Here is a 22,780-nt window from a genome sequence, read left to right as displayed (position 1 = left end):
TAGTTGGCGAACTCATTAGTGCATTACTCCTCGTTTGTATTTCTTTCGAAAAGGTGAATTATTGCATGGTACCTGGATGTTCAGTCAGAACATATGCGGTGCGAAACTAGGAAACTAGTTCACAACACAAACGTCCGTGTCCTCGTCTGATTCAGAGATTTCGTCCAGGAGAAATTGTCATCGTTGAAATTCTTTGCCGCAGACGGACTCTATCTCTGTGTTCGTAGCGGTTCGTAGTTGCATAGTGAGATCACCGGCGCCACCAGTCCGCCCTAACCCGAGCCAGTCCGAGCTCCTCGTCCGCGGCAGGCAGGTCTTCTGCCTCGGCTGCTCTTCGCTATAATGCGGCTTGTAAAGGTAGCCACAAACACCTGATTCAAGCATCCGACTTCCGAAATCCTCTTCCTCTAGTCTATATCATATTGAGCACTCTCCTCCGCTATTGTCATAACTTTACATCTGTCTCCACAGCGCCTGTTAGCTTAGCTTCAAACAAGATGGAGGATATTGCTTTCAGTTTCAGAGAGTAAAGTCCCACCCACTGATCTGTAATAGGTCTGTAGCGTGAGCGGGTCCCGCCCCCTGGGAGAGATGAGGAACGAGTGCTTGTAGTCTCAACAGAAATCCCCCCCTCTTACACTTCCTCCTACAATGACGCAAAATGACGATTTTTGCGTCATTGTAGGAGGAAGTGTAAGAGGTAAATAACAGATTTCTCCCGTATCAGGGAAAAATGAAAGAGTGTTGCACGACCATTCAATAGTATGACTGGGTTTCTAACAATGCAAAGCTTAATGCAAATGGGTGAAGTGTCCCTTTAAATTATGTTGAGGAATCCATGCACCTCACCTCCTATATCATCCTCCCTTTCCTATTAAACCCCACCCTCTGCTTTATGGTCTGACATGTACATTGTACATGTCATTATATGGTCATATCTTCATCCCATCTAAAGAATGATTGTGAAGTTGTATTCCTTTTTCTTTCAGTGAACAGCCCACAATTTTCTCACTCTGATATTCCCTTCCTACCCTTTTTCTCAATGTGCCCCAGTGTTCGGTCTGTTTATCCCTCCCCCATTTCTCAACCAAACACTCCTCCAGCCTTTCTCAGGCTCTAGTCTCTCTCTTTCTCACACACACATATGGTAAGAATTACCGTCATGACTCAGACTGAGGCTCTTGTCCCTGGCAGCTTCTCATAGCGACAATGAAAACAGAGTCGGCTGAGAATGCATGTGTGTCTTGTATTTATGCAAGTGTGAGAGTTTCATAGTGAACATTTAGCTTGTTTCTGTTTGGCTGCATATAAATAATTATCATGTAAGCGTAAGGGAAAAGTACTAAGAAATATTAGTAAGTGTGGTATTGCAATTGATCAGTAGATTTTTACATTTTTTGAAGTGGTTTCTAAGGTGTTCTGGGTGTTTGCTAGAGTTTTGTGTGTGTGTGTGTGGGGGGGGGGGGATTTGACTATTGCTTTTATATTGTTAATCAAGGTTTCAGGGGCTTTTGGGGTCCTTAACGTGCTCAAAAACTCTTGAAACTTTGCACACAGGTCAGAACCCACGGCCATCAGGGCCGGGCTGAAGCTGGTGAGTGCTCAGTTCCGATTTATTGTTCCAATACATTTTTTTGTATAGCTGTTCAAATTGTTGTTTTGAATGTGAATTTACCAATTTACCCGCAGGCAATATAAAAAACAAAGACGAGGATGCAAGTTTTTAAACATTTATGATACAAGCCCTCATGTTTTGCTTGTCTATAGAGCTATCACTGTAATACTTATAAGTTCTGAAACATCACTATCCTTCCACTGATTACCTTTTGCAAATATCTTGATTACTTCAGGTATGTAAAATCTTTGAAGTGACTCCCATGAGCGCAGAAATATGACGAATGTTGCTCTAGAGTGACATAAAAGTCACATGAATTCTGATTTGACTGTTCAGACTGCATTGCAAAACATCTGACCTGTTTCAGATTTAGGACCACATATGGAAGTGGCCCAAATCAGAATTGAAAAGATCTGATTCCATGTGGTTTGTGCCGTTCGCACTGTCATGAAGAAAACCGATTCACATGTGAGCAAAAAAATCGGATTTCGGCCACATTTACCTGCAGTCTGAACTAGTAAATGTGCACTAAATGAAACAAGCTAAGTCTATGGGATTTTTAATATCCACCAGGCAAAAAGATCTTCGTTTGATCCCTTAAAAAATAAAATAGCACGCCTTTCCTTAACAAACTGAAGTTTAATACTCTATACGTATGATCAATATGAGTAATAGTGATGCTTGCCTTAGCAGAACACTTACACATGCATGCTGCTGTAATCTATGCAGAAGATGCTTGGCAGGAATGAAGAAATCCAGCAGATATCTCAAGCTGTCATGCTGATAAGTGGACTCAAGTACGGAGAACACCTACATGACACAAACAAACATACGCTGTCATTTTAGAACAATTGTATGACTGGAAACTAAAACTAGTAAAAAAAAATGTCAAGACAGAATGAATGTTGGCTTTATGAAGACTTATATGTAGTTTTAACAATTAAGCAATGAGAACAAATTCAGAGTTTGAACTTGGTTACGACGAGTCTTTACGACGAGGTAGTTTGCAAACTTGGGGAGTTTGAGGAGATTTTAGGTTTGGTTGCACTGGTAAATGTGGTTGCTAGGCAGTTGCTAGGGTGTTAATGATGTTGAATGGATATCAATAAAGTAAAAGTCTACTTTTTTGGGGGGGGGGGGGGGTATTTGGGTATTCATCACATAGTAAACCATAAGAAAGGACAGTGCTGAGTTTGGTCGACAATGCTTGAAAATAAATTGTCAGAAATTGTCAATGAAAGATATAATATTGGGGATTTTTGTTTGTCAGCTTCAGGAAAACCAACAGCCCAATAAAGTGAGAAAGTAGAGATTGATGGTTTTACCTGAGAAAGGAGAGGAGGAGCTGTGCTTTCAAAAGGAGGATAGAGAGAGGAGAGCGCCCCCTGCACACAGTCCTCAACCGCCTCTGAACCCTGAAACAGAGATTATATAAACAGAAGCTGACAAATCGATTCACATGTTAGTCATCACAACCGACAGCTTGTTCTGCTCTTTCTCCTCAAAAACACAACTTCCTGTTTTGTGTTCCAGAGAGCATCTAAAAGTTCCTGTTGACCAAATGGTCATCATGACCTTTTTTCAACAAGAGAAATGAATTCAGAAACTGTATGTCTTGTGTCCCAAATAATATAGGCTGGCCAACTGTAAACTGTGAACTTACACTAGGTACTCTGCCATACAGTATAGAACTTTATAAAGATAGTGTCAACTCAGGTGAAAGACTTAAGGTCTTAAAGTCTACTCGTACAACAAAATAGCATAAAATAGTGCAGAAGTATTTGAAATTGGGCATACCTACAATAGCTTTCCCAACACTGACACATACACCAGGGCTGTACAGTGTGTCCGACATATATAATGCATGTGCTATGAAAAAATCTATCTGTTTGGTGAATAAATGTACCACAGTAGCACGCATGCTATACAGTTTTGCTTGTGTGAACTGAGAGTTTGTTGTGTGGTTAATCTACGGCCGCACAATTAACCAAAGTTAAACCGAAATTAAACCAAAATTGCGATTTGGCTTAGTGCGATAAAGAAATCACAAGGGCTGCAATTCTTAAATGAATAAATAAATATATGCGCAGAATTTCATGGTGGAGAACACCACTGAGGTCAGAGCAGATTGATCGGTTTGCAGTAAATGCTGCTCCATCTTATCAAGCGCTGTGAGTTTGATTCACTTATAATGTGCATTTGAAAAAGCAACATGCGTAAAACTTTTTTTCAAAACTGTAATGAGAAGCGTTTACAAAACTAAAGAGAACATTTTGGCATGCTTTTACTCCAAACGCACTTCATTACATCAGTCGAGTGCAGTGTTTGAAATAACTTCTTTTTGTGATCTGACGTGGCTTTATATCACAGAATGAGGCATAAATTATAGTATTTTATAGTCGGGTCTATACAGTGATAAAGGCTATGTCGATTAGCATTGCATTACAAATATACTTTATTCTTATGAAAATACTTAAAATGTCTAGAACACAGATAAACCATATGCTGTCCCAACTATGTGTTTATTGTTTACTGTATTCATTAGACAACCATCTCTTATCTGCGTTTTATTCTGCTGCAGCGATCTCTGGATGTAGGGATTTCCTGGAATGTCATAAGTTTGATAATTATTATTATTACATTATATTTTGTCTTAAATACTCTGTTTTATATTTTATAGTATTTTATACTTGTGGTTGTTTTCAGAGATGGTAACAGACATTTTATGTTACAATTTGTGTGGCCTGTACGCACGAAAAAAGATTTTAGTCTCATTCATGAAAAAATTTGGTTTGAACCGTCCATAATTCCGTTCTTACATAGAAATGTGTTCTGCTTGTGTTTTATGAATGAGGCGCACTGACACAAGCTCGAAGCCATCTGGGAAACACAGGATGACCAATAAGTACACGCACATGAACATTGATGTTTATTTCACTACTGTTCTGTCGTCATAGCAACCCTGTACACTTTCCTCTCGTTTATTTATTCACTCTCTCCTTCTCTAAGGAACTACTTCTAAGTATCATCTGACAACAATTATGCTGAAGCGTCTTCACAAACACACAAACACTCTCAAAAGTCTCCCACTCAGTGAGCAGTGAGTGAAATAAACAAAAGATGAGGGAAAAGAGAGAGGGAAAGTCAGCCAGGAAGGCCAGCATGTTAGGGGTGGTGGGGAGGGTGAGGAAAGAAAAACAAACCGAGAAGGAAAATGGCAGGAAAGTAAAATGAAAAAGAATGCAAGAGAAACATAATTAAAGACAAAACGGGGGGAAACTATGATTTTTTTTGGATGAAAATGGGGGAAGGTGAACATGAGGATAACAACAAATGAATGCACATACTTAAGTCAGGCAGTATAAATGTTCGAAATCTAGCTAATCATCTTGTCCAGTGTAAGAAAAAACAATAGTATTCTCTTTCGATTAGCTAGATAGGTCAGAATCTTTCCACTTTTCTATATACAGTTCACATTTGCTGCTCTTGCCACACAATGATAAGGACAGATTACCAGATATCAAACTCCATTCAATCACTAACACCAATGAGAAGTTAGTAACACATGCATAATTATTTATTAATTTTTTTACCAGATTTTGGCACAAATTTGTGCACTATATTCCATGTCATCTAATGCCAATGTCTTGTTTCCAGGCTAAATATCTAAAAACTAGATGGGGGGGGGGTGTCTAAAAATCCATCATTTAAGCTCTGCTAGCTGTTTTTAAACACATCCTGGGTCGACACCCCCTAAGAAATGTGTCTGATAATTCAGGACATCCTTAAGACTAATTTTTCAGACAAAGCCACACGTCAATATTGGAAAATCTGTTATTTTAAACATCCTTAGTTCAAGTGTTTCTGAAAATTGTTGTGTGAATCTCTCATTGATTGTGAGGAGTTTAATGAAGTATTAATACAACTGAAAAGTTTGCGATCTGTTTTATCAAAATTCTGAAATCATGCGTGCATGTGTGTGTCATTGTTATACTCAATTTCCTCTCTTTCTAAGCAGATCCTACTGGAAGAGTCAGTCGAGAGCGAGAGGACAGACACTGCTGAAGAACAGAATGATAAAATCCAGATGCAGGAAAATGAGGGAACAAAAGAGAGGGTGAATGGAGGAAAAGAGATAGAAAAAAATATTCAGTAAGAACTCTTTCCTCTTTCTAAGAGGAACTTCACCCACAGACACATCTGATCCAACAGTTTCTTTCGTCTGAAATAATGAAGTAAGTGATGTCTGCAACCGGTTTCTATTTGAAGACATTAGGAACTTAAACGTGACTAGCAGTCGTATCTCATACAGAAAGAAGTTCTAATTTAGGCCATGTTCGTGTGTTATATTACAGTATATAGACATCTGTCCAAAAAGTTGCATTCAAATACACTAATATTCAAAAGTTTCGGATTGGTACGAATTATTATAATTTTTTTTATCTCTAATGCTCACCAACGCTGCATTTATTTGATCAAAAATACAGTAAAAACAGGAATATTGTCAAATACTGTTACAATTTAAAATAACTTTTTTCTATGTGAATATATTGTCAAAAATTGAAAAAGTTGAGTTTTCAGCATCATTATACCAGTCTTCAATGTCACATGATGATGTTTATCAGGATTATCTGATGAACAGATAAAGTTTGAAATACAAGCATTTATTTGAAATAGAAATCTTTTGTTAGATTATAAATGTCTTTACAGTCAATTTTGATCATTTTAATGTCCTCGCTGAATAAAAGTATTAATTTAATTAATAAAGAAATCTGACTGCCCCTAAACTTTTCAATGTAGTGTGTATGTGCTCATATGTGTTTATTTCCATACCCAGATATATGCATTTAAAATCACATCTATCCGACAAAAACAGACCAAAATATTGATGACTCATCCTGCACCGCACCAATTAGCAAATGACAAATCATGGTTCAAGTCTGTGATGACTAAAGTCACAGTATTTGCAATGCAATGAGTAAGCTACTTTTGTTGCAATATGCAGTATTACAGTTGCAATATTACAGTCTGAAAACAATGTGTAAATTAAGAAACAACTGCATTCACATACTTGTGCTGAATATATTTCAACCATTACTGGCCTTTACATTGTGTTTCTGGTGCACAACTGACCTGTCCAATAAAAATTGGGTATGCATGTATCTACAGTGGCCCCGAGTTTTGAAACTCAAGCCTGCCTTGGACACTAAAATGTCTGAATGTCATTGCATAATAAAAACAAAGTAAGGGTTCAACTGCAAACAAACAATGCTAGAGCTCCTCTAAACACTGACTTTGCTTTTTTTCATAATTTTTTCTTCAATGTCTTTGAATCAGCTGGTGTTTTGCTGATTTTTAGAAGATGTATAAAGTCAGTTGTCCTCAAGTTTATACAGGTGTCCTTGCAAGTGTAGTTCATCACTTTAACTCTCAACGTGTTCCACTAATCACCACAAAGAGGCACAATAGTTGTTGTTTTTTCTACATGGAAATGTGTTACCATTGCCATTGCCAACAAACTCTCTTTTTGTGAAAGGTTTTGCCTGTGCCGTCTTTAAAGTAAAGGGCTTAAGCAGAAGATACAATTTGTGTGCATGTGTGTCCTCCTATTTGTTGTGCATTTCACTGCTACCCTAGCTTGTGTACTAATATTATTTATATTTATATATTTTAAACTTTGTGACATTTTAGACATTGTGCACTATGAATTGCTTGTGACGTTCTTCATTTGTAAATCAATTCGGATAAAACATCTGCTATATTAGTGTGTGAGTTTGTAAGTGTGTATTGATGTATTTTTCCGTGTACTCTCACCTCTCCCAACTGAAAATGAATCATCTGCCTCTATTTGAGGTCTTATGTGGAAAATGCAACTTCACCCAAACCACCATCACGTCTTTTCATTTCTCTCAAAGTAAAACAGTCTCCCTCTCTCTGTCTCTATATATCCCAGCCAGACTGCTCCACCCTGTCCCACACACACCAAACACTGGCAGCAGCTGAAGTCACATCAGCATTCGGCCCTCATCTGCCTCAGTTTGTTTTTGTAAGCATGCCAACAGATGGACAGTAACAAGCGTCTGTGAGTGTTTGGGGCTGATGCAGGACGTCCAGAACACCGCAATAACCTCATTACAGCTGATTAACACTATTATCACGTATTATCTGTGTGTAATGAGCTCACAGAGCCATTCAGTCACACTGTGTGAAAGTCATGGAAACCAATTACAGTATTTAAAATATACCATTCTGTTTGTTCTGTTTATTCCTATCCTTTTTTTAAAGTATGCAATTCTGTTCATATAATGCAATGATGATTGAGAGACGTACAAATAAACAATCCTCAAAAGCCTGATGAATCGTATTTGAAACTCACATTTTAACGGCTTTTCTAAAAGAAAGAAATGTAAATCGGCTTAGCAATTCTATTATTTTTGTTTCACTACAGACTTCTTCCATTCGTTGAACTTTACTCTTAATAAGTCTTCTCAACTATTCTGCTATCAAATTACTCTATTCTAAAGTTCAACTATTTATTTTATTTGTACTACCCTTTATGTTTTATTTCACTAATAATCTTGTCTATTCATATGAAACTATGTGAAAGTCATGGAAACTAATGTTTTGAACTATAAAAGTTGTCTTATTTCACTATGCAATTTGGTTAATTGTATTTTATCCAGCTGTTCTATTCTATTAGTTCCACATTCTCTTATTCATCTATGCACTTATACTATATTTGCTTCAAATCAGACTTATTCAGTTATATTCAGATACTCAAATCTATTCATTAAACTTTACTCTTCTAATTAATTTAATCTAATTCATTTTTTTTAATAATTCTATTTTATTGGTTTAACTAAACCAGTATTCAACAGTTCCGTTTAAATTACTCTATTATATTAGTTTTACTTCAGTCATATTCTATTCTATTCTATCCTATCCTATTCTATTCTATTCACATGAAACACGGCCATAAAGAAAGTCTAGAAACCATGAGTCCTGAGTTTGATAAACATCGGTGTGTCCTGCATTTTTTTCCTCATAAGTTCAGAAGAGATGAGGGGGAATTCCCACCTTCAGTTTTTCCTACTGTATTCTTATTTACCATAGTATCCATGGTTTCTTTCCACCTCGCCTAACTGCAATATTATCAGCACTGTAAAACCGTAGTACAATAATATGGGGTCTCTTCAGTGTGAGAAGCTTTCAGAACATTTTTGTCATTTTATTTTGACCACCCCATACAGTAAGCTGCAGTAGCAGAGGCATTATGACCAGCAATCTGGTAGGCTACATTTCTGTGAGGACGTATTCCTACTGTCGTTTCAAACAAAAAGAAACCGATTCCTTTTAATAACAGCTATGAATTAAGATGTTATAGCATATTGAACGAAATTATGGACGAATCATCGATTCCAGCATACCCGAAGTAAAAGTTCCTCTAAAAAGTCCACATTAAGGTCGATTTTGTAACTTTGTATCAGCTATCGCACCATTTCTGTAACAGCCTCTTTAAGATGAATCGTGTTTTTTATTATTATTTTATATTCGTCTTGGATAAAAAACATTGAATAAATGTCAAATGTAAACATTCCTGAAAGACAACTGGACTCACCATCACTCCACGCGACTGTCCGGACTGACTACATCTCTCTTAATTCTGTTTCTGAACATCCACATCAGACAAACGATCCCTTTGCTCGAATTAAACCTTCGCTTCGGTGTTTCTCAGTCTGAAGTTTTGTGAAATGCGGGAGTCTGATGGTGGAGGGAGGGAGAGAGGCATGTCAGTCCCTCCCATCTGCTGAACAAGAGCTACAGTGAGTCGCACTCATTCTTTCCACTGTCCTCCACTGCCATCATCTGCATAAAGAAACACTGACCATTCTGATTTACTCGAGTTTTGTAGTTGATCAATATGCATTTTGTACATTTAGTTATGATTATTTATTAGCCTATTTCGTGTCACATAATTTGCGACCACTAATAATTTTGTGAAATTTTGACACGGTGCAATCTCCTTGTAAATTCACTGATTTAGATCAATACTGTAGGCTATGTATGGCACAAACACATAGCCTACCGTTATTTAATAAAAACATGAGAAATGTCTCCATCTGGTGGTCAACAGTAAAAATTACATTATGGAGAAGAGAAATATGCTTAACCTTAAAGGGGTCCTTGATTCTGATTTAACTTTTTTACCTTTAGTTAGTGTGTAACAGTGGCGGTTGGTGCAAAAAAAGCACAGACAAACTGAATTATTAATGCAGGACTGAATGTAAGCTAATTGTTAAATAATCATTTAACAGTGATAATAATGTATTATTACTGCTGAGCTAAAAATGGAAAATTCTGCATTTAATGCATGCCATAAGGTATAGGGTTGGGGCGGGCAATAGGCTATAGCCAAAAAAAAAAAAAAGCTGTATTTTGGGGCTAATGTATGGTACGATGTATGGTATAATCTCAGGTTTTTTTTTTTTTTTTTTTTTTTTTTTCTATTTGAATAAAAAAAGATCTGAATTTAATAAATTAAAAAAAATGTCATATCCTGATCAATATTCTCCTACAATGTTCATATTGAAGGCCATGAAAACAAAGTGAATGTAACCTCTATTATGTGCAAAAAAGTCAAATCACATTACATTCTAACATTGTATCATTAGGCTACAATCTAAAAACAAAATAATGCTTTTTAAAGAAGACGTTAAATTGACTAAACAAAAAAATGAAAATAAATAAAAACCAAACTGTTTTATTTTTAAAACATAAAAATACACTAGTAGGTTTGAAATTCTATAGGCCTAGCACATGTTCCAACAACAACAAATATTTTAGCAAAATATATTTATATTTTAGTGTTAATGTATATTTTTGTCCGAATTATTGCGCTCATATTCTATTGTGCTCCGTCTGTGGCGCTTGTTCCCACGGAGCTTGCTGAAGGCTCGTCCACTCCTGACAGCAAAATGGAAATATTTGCTTTACTTTCGAACATTTACAGATGGAGAATATGTCCGTGAAATGTAAGTTATGCACTGAGGAAATTATTGGATGTCACTTCAGCTTAAAGATTATCAATAGAGGTATATTTGTCCCCACCAATCGCTGCACAAGTTAAGGTTGCGTATGATGACGAAAGCATGTTAGTGCTAGCTAGCCCTCCCGGAACCCATAGAGAATGCATTGCAGTGCCTGCAGTTCGAAAAAAATAAATAAAAAATCTTTGTATGGAAGTCTATGGGAACAGTCTGGGCGATTCTCAGCCAGAGTGAAATCGCCCAAAAAGAGGCATTACTCCACAGAATGTGACTTGACGCAGATTGGAGGCAGAGACGGCTAGTAACTGTGGCTGAATCATGGGCTGAATGTGAATGTGATTGAAAAGTCCCTTTCGCACTTTGGTGGTGGTGCGTCGCCCTATCGTCATAATGAAGAAACCGCCCCTGGTGTGTAATGTTGCTGTTTGAGGATATATAATCTGTAAAGTTACGACTCTCAAAGTTCAATGCAAAGAGATATATTTTCTTTTACAGAAAAGGCTTTTTAAATACTACAACAAACGGCTGGCAGGGACAACAATGAGCTTCTTCCCAGGTTGTTGACATCACAAACCCTAAAATTTACATAAACCCAGATCCCTAGCAGTACATGAACCAATCATCTCTACTAGCTAATAGTAAATAAACATAAAAAAACAATGTTGAAAGATACAGTACAACTTACCGAAATATAATAGTAACATAATAGAAACATAATAGGCTATGGATCAATCAGTGTTTTTCAACTGTGGAAAGATGTCAATAAAACAGCTGGAAAACAATTAGGGAGAGTGTGGTGATTTGTGCCAGGGGGGAAGTAGATCCACCCCTTGTTTCTGGAAAACCATAGAAGAAATTGGTCATGTGACCACATCATTTTGAAAAGCCATTGTAACAACTGAGACAAATCAGACACAATTATTTAAAAAAAATCTTTAAACTTCACTCTGGGATCTGTGGTCCCATCCCCCAAACAGGGCAAGAAGGTCCTACCACGATCAGATAAGTTGGTTTTATGGGTGTTAAAGAATGTGACCACATGCTCAAGAGAGAGAAATCTTAATACAGACTTTGCTGCATTAATCGAACTGATCTATAAATGAACATGCATCCCAGAAACTGTATGAGTCGAAGCCAGTCCAGCGTGGCTTCGACTCACAACAGCCATGTGCTCCCTCAGGAGAAAATGGACTCTCTCACCCACAACAGCGTCGAAACCACCATGCAATTTCATCATATCTTCTCCATCCAGCAGAGAAGAAAACGACTGCAACTTGTACAGTGACATTTGACACTCACGGACCTATCAACGAATTCAATTTTCAACCACTTCAAGAATTGTCCACTGCACAGACCATGCAAGTATCAATTTAATGAGGTGCTCTGAAAATGATAAACTGATGATTATTTTCATAGTTCTATTTCCTGCTTCCGGTTCCATATCACTCACCCTTTTACCTATGCATGTATGTATGTATGAATATATGTATGTTTGTCTAGTTTAGTTATGTTTGTGATTTAGTTAATAAAACTTGTGCACAATATGTAGTTGGTTCTGATTATCTCTGTAACGTCGACGGGTAGATGAAGAAGACGAAGGTCAAGTGAAGATACAAAATACTCAATATTTATTTCCATAGGCAAAATCCAAACAAACTCGAAACAGTGTGCGTGCACAAACAGAGTGCTAACTACACAAACAATAACCGACAAAGACATGGATGAGAAGGGGAACTTAAATACAGAGATGATAATGACACGACAACAGGGGCACGTTCAAGTTCAAAACGGTGCGCAACGTTTTGATACGGTTTCCGGGTTGAACGTCATGTTTCCTAGAAACGGCGTGCACCGGTGTGCAACGGGGTTTGAGATACGTTTTCTCTTGTTTGGTGGGTGTGTCAGAACTGCAGTCCAATCAGCAGCAACATGTATATAAAGCACGCGGTATTAAAGTGAACTCGCACAATGGGTTCAAGGAAAGTAATTTACAAATGTGTTCGATGCAGCTCGGTATGAGGATATCAGAAGACATGTTTGTCGTAAGTTTTATTGTAAAAATATAGGATATCAACATAATGATGTAGTTGTTTATATTTTTAGCTTCATTGCAAGTGTATGACATTTGGTATAGAAATAAACAATGGCAGTAGCGTACCGTGGGGTTTCAGTCAGAGCCTTCAGTAACGATCTACCCCCCCCCCCCCCCCCAAAAAAAATAAAAATACAATCATGCACTGTATGCACTGCGTAACATCAACGACGAGACAGCTGATCTTCAACCTCAGCGCACACGCACACCACTGTACATTATAAAAGCTGAGCTGAAACATCTCGCGCACGGATGTAAGTTAGTAATACAAATAAATAAAACATCTCCGGTTAACTAGCAGGACATTAATTTTCGTTTGTTGAATAAGATGCATTCTAGCGCTGAAATGTGTTGTTCAAGCTGAGTGCTCGTTGCCGCTGTTATCAGTGGCGCGGATACAGTGTTCTCTTGTGGCTCGCGCACAGTTTTCACTCAGATGCGCGCTTCAATCTATCGCCGTTGCGGAGACTTTCTATTCGTTGAAATCTTACAAAACAAAATGCACACAAACGCCTTGCTTGATATACAACCACTGATGAACATATTCGGTAAAATAAAAATAAAAAACTATACGAGTGTGGACTCGAACCCAGAACCTCTGACACGCTTGGCTAAAGTTCTACCACTGGACCATCGTCGAACACTAAAGTTGTATAGTTATCAATGGATTTATTCACGTGGAAATTCTCGGTATTAACAAAATTGGTAGATCTAGAATGACAAATGTACCCAAAATGACCCAATGTACTAATGAAATTTATTTCTGGACATCGTAATGTTATTTTTCCTGAAAATTGTTATTGTACACAAACATGTATTGTATCTGCCCACCCATGTCGATGACATCAGCGCGGGCTAGCCGCCGACACATCGCTGGGCCTCTGGGGCGTTCTGTCATACGCATCACAATTTGATTGGCTGATAAAACACGTCAGTCAAAGTTATGATCAATTGGAAAACGGCAGCTTCAACGGAAGGCTAGCTATACTACTAGTGCTGGTCCACGGCGTTTAGATGACATGTAAAATCCAGCTCAGACTCACAAAAATAACCATATTCTTTCTGGAAATATAATTGTAACGTACTGATAGACAGTAATTGAATTTAGACATGTTCAGACACAAATTAATTTAATTTTAGAAAAAAAAAAATTCTATTTTGACAGGGCCAGCAGAGAAGGCCCTGCTGGCTCTGACGGCACACCACTGAACAATGGTAATCAAGTGCTTTTCCTAAAAACGAGAAAGAAAATACAGGGTATAACAGTATAAACTACAAATAAAGTCAGTATGTGAGGCTAAATAGATGTGTTTTAGTCCGAATTAGGTAAGATGTGTGCTTCCATTTCAGTTTCAGCAATCCCTTCACTTGATTGGGATGTTCTCTTTTGTTCTGGGCGGCAAGTGCAGTAACTGTAACATCGGGCATATTTTGTAGTATTAAACACATATTTATACCGACTTCATCAGGCTCCGAAAATTCTTCACAAAGAACACAAAGAATGGCCTTCTCAGCTGCCATAGTTGCAACTCTTGCGTCATCAGAACAGTGTGTTCAACGCATCACCGTTTCTGTTTGAAAAACGTTGTGCAACGTTTTGTCGGGGCTGAACGCAGCCCAGGTGATGGTGATGATGATGGATGAACACAGGTGATGAGGATGATGATGACAATGTGCAGGTGAAGGTGATGATGACGGAGGACTCTGGGAAGTGTAGTGCAGACACAGACGAGGAAGAAGGCGGTGAATGTGACAATCTGCTTGCAACAAAGTCCATTTTACGATTTTGATCTTGTTACATGCTCTAAGCGCTGTACATGCTAAGAAATAATTATTTTTCAGTGGCCATGAAAGATACACTTTTCTTAGAATAAATGAATAATCAAAAGAGTTTGTTGGAACTGATTAATTGATTGAAATATTAATTTTGCTACCTCAAGTTAATCTAATTAACTGACCAAATATTAATAATTAATCATAATTGGTAATTATGAGTTATTATTAATATTTCCCCTTGAGCTAATTTGTTCCATCATCCATTTTACTCATCCTCCAAAGAAGAGAGACCAGCAAATTTTAGCTCAAAAAACTGTTTTTTTTCCCTTTCAAAGTAAAATTTCTATGATTAAGTTTTTTTTTTTTTTTTTTTGTAGTGTCTGAACAATTATAGACAAGTTTGAAAACATTTCACACATGCTTTAGCAGGCTACACAATGAGTCTATAGAGTTAGCATGATGTTAGCTCTTAACTGCTGGATCATGCTAGTTTTTCAAACTTGTGGGTCTGGGGTGATTTGTGCCAAAGGGCCTGGGTTAAGTTGTGCCAGTGGCACAACTCACCCCCACTTATGATTATTTTGGGGAGCCACCTACCACTCTTCCGGAACCAAATCCTGAGCACTCATCAAGTGATGAAACTGGTTCTGGTGCCCATGGGAGTTATGTGTCTCCAAAAGTCATACTTCCCTTGCCAAAAGCCACAGCAAGAAGGCCCAGAATTATGAGAAAGAACGTAAAAACAAGAATCGTGACCGACACACCTGAGAAGATGGAGCTGGAGAAGGCACACAAAGAAAAACAAGATAAAAAGGCTGAAAAGGAAAAGAAAAAGAATGAAAGGCAGAAGAAATGGGCTCTGAAAGGCTCAAATCAAACCAAAATCATAATGTTGTGCACAGTAGCTCAAGAAGAAATGCACCATGGACCTTCCACTTGATGACACCACTAACGATGAAGCAGAAGATGGCCTGGAGAACACACTCAACAGAGAAAATAAAAGGGCTGAAAAAAAGAAAATGAATGAAAATAAGAAGAGACGGGCTCAGAAAGTGACCAAACCCAAAAAGAAAGTGACTGTCTACAGTAGCTCAGAAGAGAGTGACATCTCCATTCCACTTAACAACACCACTGATTATGATAGTTGAAATGTCCAGAATGATGATGATGATGGTGACAAGGATCTGTCTGCTGGTGACTTTGTCATTGTGAGCTTTGCTGGTAAAACCAAATCCTATAACTACGTTGGATTGGTGGAGAAGGTTGAGGGTGCAGACATCAGTGCAAAGTTTCTAAGGCAAAGTTGTAAGAAGTCTGTGGATGGAAAGCCCATCTTTACATTTCAAGACAATGATGAAGGAGTTATCCCTAGAGGTGAACCAAAAACTACAAATTATGACTTATTCCAACAGTTTAATAGGGTGACAGTATCTAAATAAACCTTAAATGAGTAATTTTGTATTGAATTTGTCTTGCTTTCATATAGCATTACAGTTCATAACATTAAAATGTTCTGCATTACATTTTATATAGCATTACAGTTCATAAAATTAAAATGTCTTGTTTCAGAAAAGCTATATTTCTGAAACAGTTTATTTCAGATCCAAAGGTATTGTTCTCAGGGATGCACCCATTCACAAAAGAAATATATATGAAATATATTTTCAGAATATATTTTGAATATATGCAAATATTCGAAATTGGCCCAATAAATATAGTTTAGTTAAAAATATTTAAATATATTTTTTATTTTTTTGAAAATACTGTAAGTATATTTTAGTTAAATATGTGAATATATTTATGTCAATATATTTGCTAACAACATATATGTTCATATATGTTTTATCTTTTGCAAATTGTTTCATTTGAAATATATTTTGAAATTTAAAAAGTTAACATTTTCACAAACAAACAACACATTTTCAATTTATTTTTTACATTTTATTTAAATCTGAGTTCAGCTATTTTTGAGTTGATAGCTGTCCCCAGTTGTCCCTTGGTGGCCTGTGGAAATTTCTTCAACACTGTGTCTGGGGGTAGAAGGATAGACACTTTGTTTAGGTTTAGCTATTAGATGTGATCAGTGTTTCAGCATAGTTAGCAACTGCATTTGTTTCCTAGTTGTAGTGTCACTGTTGCATCATAAATATTGTGCATATTTTCAATATTTAAATGACTTCAGGAAAGATGTCAATAAAACACAACAATAAATCTAATAATTGCACTTAGTGTTAGGTACGTGCCACCTAATATGGCCTAATAGTCCTAGGAAAGCAACTATCTGTCATTTTACATTGCAGTCATTTAAATGTAAGTACAGTATTTATTATAGCTGTGTCATAATACAGTAGTGAAATATGGTAGCCTACTGTTGTGTATAGGGGAAAAGGTAGAGGAATTACTATGATCAAAATACATTTTCGACCCTTCTTTAGCAAGCTAAACATTTTATGACCATATATTTTGTCATATATTTTACATTACATGTTATAAATGTAAATATATTTCACACTTAACATCATATATTTTTGTTATATTTCAGAATATATTTCAAAATTATAAATATAAGTGAACAACAATGCAAATATATTTCAATGTATTTGGAATATATGCCACATATATTTTTGACACTTTAAAATATATTTCAATATTTTTTTTTTCTGTATGGGCACCACATCCTGAAATATATGTACATCCTTAAGTTGAAGGCATTACTGTCATGGCCTCACTTTAAAGTCACTTTAATTAAAAACTGGCAAAAACTCACCCCACTTTCCACCTATGTCACATAACATTTACCTCAGGAAAGCCGTTTAATGACCATAATATAGCATTAGAGTTGCCTAGAAAAAAAGAGGTATAGAGAGTATTTTGCTAAATATGTGTACTATATTACATATTTATTATATTTTTACTTATATCATTAAATAAAGCTGCTATTATAATAAAAACGCATTATGTTAAAGGGATACTTCACCTCTGGAAAGATGAATGTGTATTTAAATTGGGTCATTTATGTAGTAGAAATGTGAAATTATTTTTGAATTTGGAGCCTTCTAGAATGAGAATAGACAGAAAATGTATTTTTGGCTCATGTGGATGAAAGACAACAACTCCCAGAATGCACTTGCTTCGCTGCTCTACGAGGCCACTCCCAAGCCACGCCTATCGGTTAGAGAGCAGTTGTAAACAACAAAGCTAAGCCGCTAGTCTCCATGAATCTGCCCGGGTTTTTGAAATCGCACAAAATGTCCGGGATTCGGCTTTTGCGTTCTACAGTCGCCATTCATCATGTTTACTGTGGTGAGCAGGCTGAGGCCGAGGGCCGCGGGAGAACGGCGCGAGGCCAGTGGCGTGATTACTGATGACCGACACCTGTGAGATGCATTGGTCTCGTATCTCTCACGGAGGAGCGGGTATTTTCTTAGCAATGGTATGTTCATTGATTCATCAACCGATCACGCCACCGGCCTCGCGTCGTTCTCCCGCGGCCCTAGCCTCGTCCTGCTCGCCACAGTAAACATGATGAATAGCGACTGTAGAGCGCAAAAGCTGGTGGCGTGATTACTGATGAGCGCCTGTGAGACGCACCAGTCTTGTGGGCTATCTCTCACGGAGGAGCGGGTATTTTCTTAGTAATGGTAAAACGCACATCAACCGATCACTTGTTTAGCGTTCATGTAAACACTACATTCAGATTCACCAATCGGAATGAATTCAGTTAGATTGAAACAAAAGGCGTGCATGTAAACAATGAATGGCGACTGTAGAAAGCAAAAACTGAATCCCGGACATTTTGGACGATCTCGACGGCCGGACATGTCCGGGAAAAAGAGGATGTATGGTAACCCCTACTACTCAGCTTTCTCCTACTATTCAGCTTTCTCCACAGAATAAGAACTCGATAGCTTTTCTTCCAAATAAAGATGGCTGACACTGTTTGTACATTCTGTGAGTGAGATCCCACCCTCTATGGGCGGGTTGAAAACATGCGGAACTAGCTCCTCCTACTGGCTGTAGTCTTTAGCCTCTGGCCAAAAAATCCTCCGATGACACAAAATGACGATTTTTGCGTCATCAGAGGATTTTTTCCAGACAAAAAATACATAAATCTCTCGTCTCAGGGGGATATGAGGGGGGAAAGCAGGGTAGTTCGAAAATACTACAGGTTTTCTACTGATACAAAGCTTAATGCTAAATCCTGAAGTATCCCTTTAATTTGAGTTATTTTTAACCTTAAATAATACTACCAGCTGATAGGGCTGTAGATGTTTACAGCATTATGGGTTTTTTTTTTTCTTGAGAAAAATTAACGCCTATCTTGTGTTCCTAATATTTATTCAAATGAGTCAATATTGAATCAAATCACAAGAATTGAATTGAAATCGTGAAATTTGTGTCAAGCAATAATAGAAAAACGTAGCTTACCAGAAATTGTACCATGCAAACATTGTAACATTGTTTCTGTTTAGTTACTAAAATGTTTTGACAATCACAATGAGTGATTGTGATGATCACTCACCCCCCCATCCCCCATCCCCCATCCCCCATGCCCATGTGATCGATTACTGTTTGTATTATCATATTTTTCCGATAAATATGATTAAACAATGGATAACATTGTATCTATAAGAAAATTACAACAAAAAAAAACATACCATTTTGAAATATCCTGTGAAATCTTTGCTTGCAAAGTCCGTGCTTGAAATCCATTCAGTACTATCCTCTTGTTCATTAACATTGTCAGGGTCTGAATTGGGCTCGAAGCCGCTGTTGAATGAACTTGTTGGTCCCGCGCATCCCACAGACGCTCAATTGGATTGTGATCTGGGGAATTTGGAGGCCAGGCCAACACCTTGAACTCTTCATAATGTTCCTCTAACCATTCCTGAAGAATATGTGCAGTGTGGGAGGGTGCATTATCCTGCTGAAAGGAGGCCACTTTCACCAGGAACACCATTCTCATGAAGAAGTGTATCTGGTCTGCAACAATGTTTAGGTAGGTAGTATGTGTTAAATTTACATCCACATAAATGGCTCGACTGGAGTTTCCAAGCAGAACATTGCCCAGAGCATCACACTCCCTCCACCGGCTTGTCGTCCTCCCAGTGCATCCTGGTGCCATCACTTCCCCAGGTAAACGGCACACACGAATACAGCCGTCCACAAGATGTAAAAGAAAATTGGACTCATCAGACCAGGCAAACTTGTTTCACTGCTCCAAGCTCCAGTTCCAACAGTTCTCATTGTAGGTGCTTTCGATGGTGGATATGGGTCATCGGCACTCTGTTTGGTCAGCGGCTACGCAGCCTCATACACAGCAGAGTGTGATGCACTGTGTTTTGTGACACATTTCCCTCATGAATTAAGCGTAGCGTCGGTTCTGGCAGGTCATGTTAGTCAACTCTCATCAGCTGACTCTCAGCTGATCCACGTCTACCAATAGGAATACGACGTCTATCACTGTATAGAAATATAAGCTCTTCAGTATTATCAACAGCTATTGCGTTTCTCTGGAGCCAATTCCCTCCTCCATCCCCAGCTCCTCCTCTCGTCAGTCAGGATTTGGCATTCTGATTCCCCTTGAATCAGACTCTAATTCTCGAATTATGTTGTACATTCAAATTAATAAATGATATCTGCAATACATTCATGTTGGTTCTGTTCTGTTTACCCTAAGGGGGGTTATTGCTGCTCTTATCCATGCTAGGCTGCATGGATGCGCAGGGAGTTCTTGCCCAGAACAGAACCATACCGCCAATCCTAACTGTATGCTAATTGTCAACCGTATTTGACGATAGTGGTCCTGACAGAAGCACTGAAGCTTGACAGAAGCACTGACAAGCACTTTTGTGAGACTTGTGGTACATTCCTTCTGTTGGCTCGGACCTGATGGGATAGCCTTTGTTGCCCTTGTGCAATGATGAGCCTTGGACACCCTGTCGCCGGTTTGTGGTTTGTCCCTCCTCGAACCACTGTTGGTAAATACTCACCCACTGCTGACTGGGAGCAACCCACAAGCCGTGCCATAACAATTTGTCAAAGTCACTCAGATCTTTATTCCTGCCATTTCTCCTACATCCAACACATTGATTATTTGCTTACCATCTAATCTATACCCAGACCTTAATATGTGGCCTTGTTAGGAGATAATTAACGACATTTGCTTCACCTGTGACTGTTCATAATGTTTACATCAGTGTATATGGTAAACGGAAGCTCAGCCGTACAGCCCTCGCATATGCGAGTAAATTTCACTCTGGGCGACAAAATAATGTCTATCATTAGCCATTGGCTAATAAATTCTTAGATTTTACTGTATGTTAGATGTCAAGTATAAGTTGACACTGACTGAGCGCTTGAGAGTTTCCCTCCCTGAATTCGCTCTCCATCAAGCTCTCCATACTCTGTACTTGTCACGGTTCATAAATTCATTGTTTCCTTCGTGTCTCGTGTAACTGTTGTTCTGTGTGTGTGTGTGTGTGAGTGGGCGTGGCACTCATTCCGGAGGATCAGCCATCCAGCTGATCTCATTCATCACCCCAGCTGCAGCTCATTCAGTCTCCTATAAAACCTCACCGCATTCTCCTCTCATTGTCAGATCGTTGGTTGATGTCTCCCGTTTGTGATCCCAGTATTGTCGGCGTTCCTGTTTCCTGTTCCAGTTCCTGTTCTCTGTTCTTCGGATATCGTCTTCACTTGGGTTTCACGGTTACGGCACTTCACCACGAACCTCGCTGACCATCCAGTCCCTGTGTCACCAGCATCTCTCTCATCATCGGACTTTCACCTGTTACATCATCGGACTTTTACTTGTTATATCTTCAATAAACCTGAGTTACTTGCATTCTGCTTCTGTCGTCTTGATTCACCATGACAGAACGATCTGACCATGCTATGGAAGCAGCAAGTAATCCTTCATCTCTGGAAACCTTTGTCAGCACCAGTATACAACGCATGGATCACCAAGAGAAAAACCTCAACGACACAGCTCGGGCAGTTCAAGCGCTGGTGACACAGGTGTCCGAGCTCACCCAGCAACTTCAGACCTTGCGGAATCCCACTGCGCCACCCACACCGCCCGTTCCCCCCACACCACCGGAGAACACCTCCCAGTCGGAGCCGCGCCTTCCTATACCTGAGGCCTATGCAGGTGAGCCAAGCTTTTGCAGAGTGTTTTTGACTCGCTGTTCGATGCATTTTTCCCTGCAGCCGAGAACCTTCGCCAATGAGTCAGCCAAGGTGGCTTTCGTTTTGACTCTCCTGACTGGGAAGGCAGCACTCTGGGGAACGGCGGTGTGGGAGAATCAAGACCCATGCTGCACCTCGTTCCAGACACTCTCCGCCGAAATGAAGAGGGTCTTCGACCGCGCCAGCACCGGGAGAGAGGCGGCTCGCATCCTAGCTGAGCTAAGACAAGGAGAGAGGTCAGTTTCTGACTATTCTATTGAGTTTCGTACATTGGCGGTAGAGTGTCATTGGAACGAGGAGGCGCAGTGGGACATGTTCCTGCATGGGCTGGCTGACCACATCCAAAGGGAGATCTACGCCCTGGACCTGCCCACGTCTCTAAACGGACTTATAGAACTGGCACTTCGAGTAGACGCTCGTTTATCCCGTGTGGAGTGGAGAAGATTGCCTGGTCGAATGGCGGAAGGAGTAGAGCTTCCACGGTCCAGCGGCGGGGATGCGGTCAGCCCCGTCTACGATCACGAGCCCATGCAGGTTGGGCGGGCTCGGCTTACTCGGGAGGAGAAGGAAAGGCGGAGGTCCCAAGGACTTTGTCTTTACTGTGGAGCAGCTGGTCACTTTGCGTTCGGTTGTCCGGTAAAAGGGCAAGCCCGGCAGTAATTCTGAGGCTACTGTCGGGTGGGATCTCCGCCGAGAAGACCTCACCAACATCTACGCTCCTCCCAGTAAGACTGAGGTGGTCAGCTCACGAGAACGACGGACAAGCACTGGTGGATTCAGGGGCAGAAGGTAATTTTATGGACTGCACGTTTGCACACAAGTTTCAAGTCCCCTTATTACCACTCACCCGCAAGATAGAAGTCCGCGCACTCAATGGTCAAGATCTACCCAACATTTCACACACCACCGGACCCGTCACGCTCATCACATCTGGCAACCACATTGAGACCCTGTCATTTTACATTCTGGACTCCCCTCTTGCACCCATAGTTTTAGGACATCCCTGGCTCATCAAACATAATCCCAAGATAGACTGGCAGCAGCACACGGTGTTGGAAT

Source organism: Scardinius erythrophthalmus, assembly GCF_964197995.2.
Source record: "Scardinius erythrophthalmus genome assembly, chromosome: 2".
NCBI lineage: Eukaryota > Metazoa > Chordata > Actinopteri > Cypriniformes > Leuciscidae > Scardinius > Scardinius erythrophthalmus.
This window is presented reverse-complemented; position numbering follows the sequence as displayed.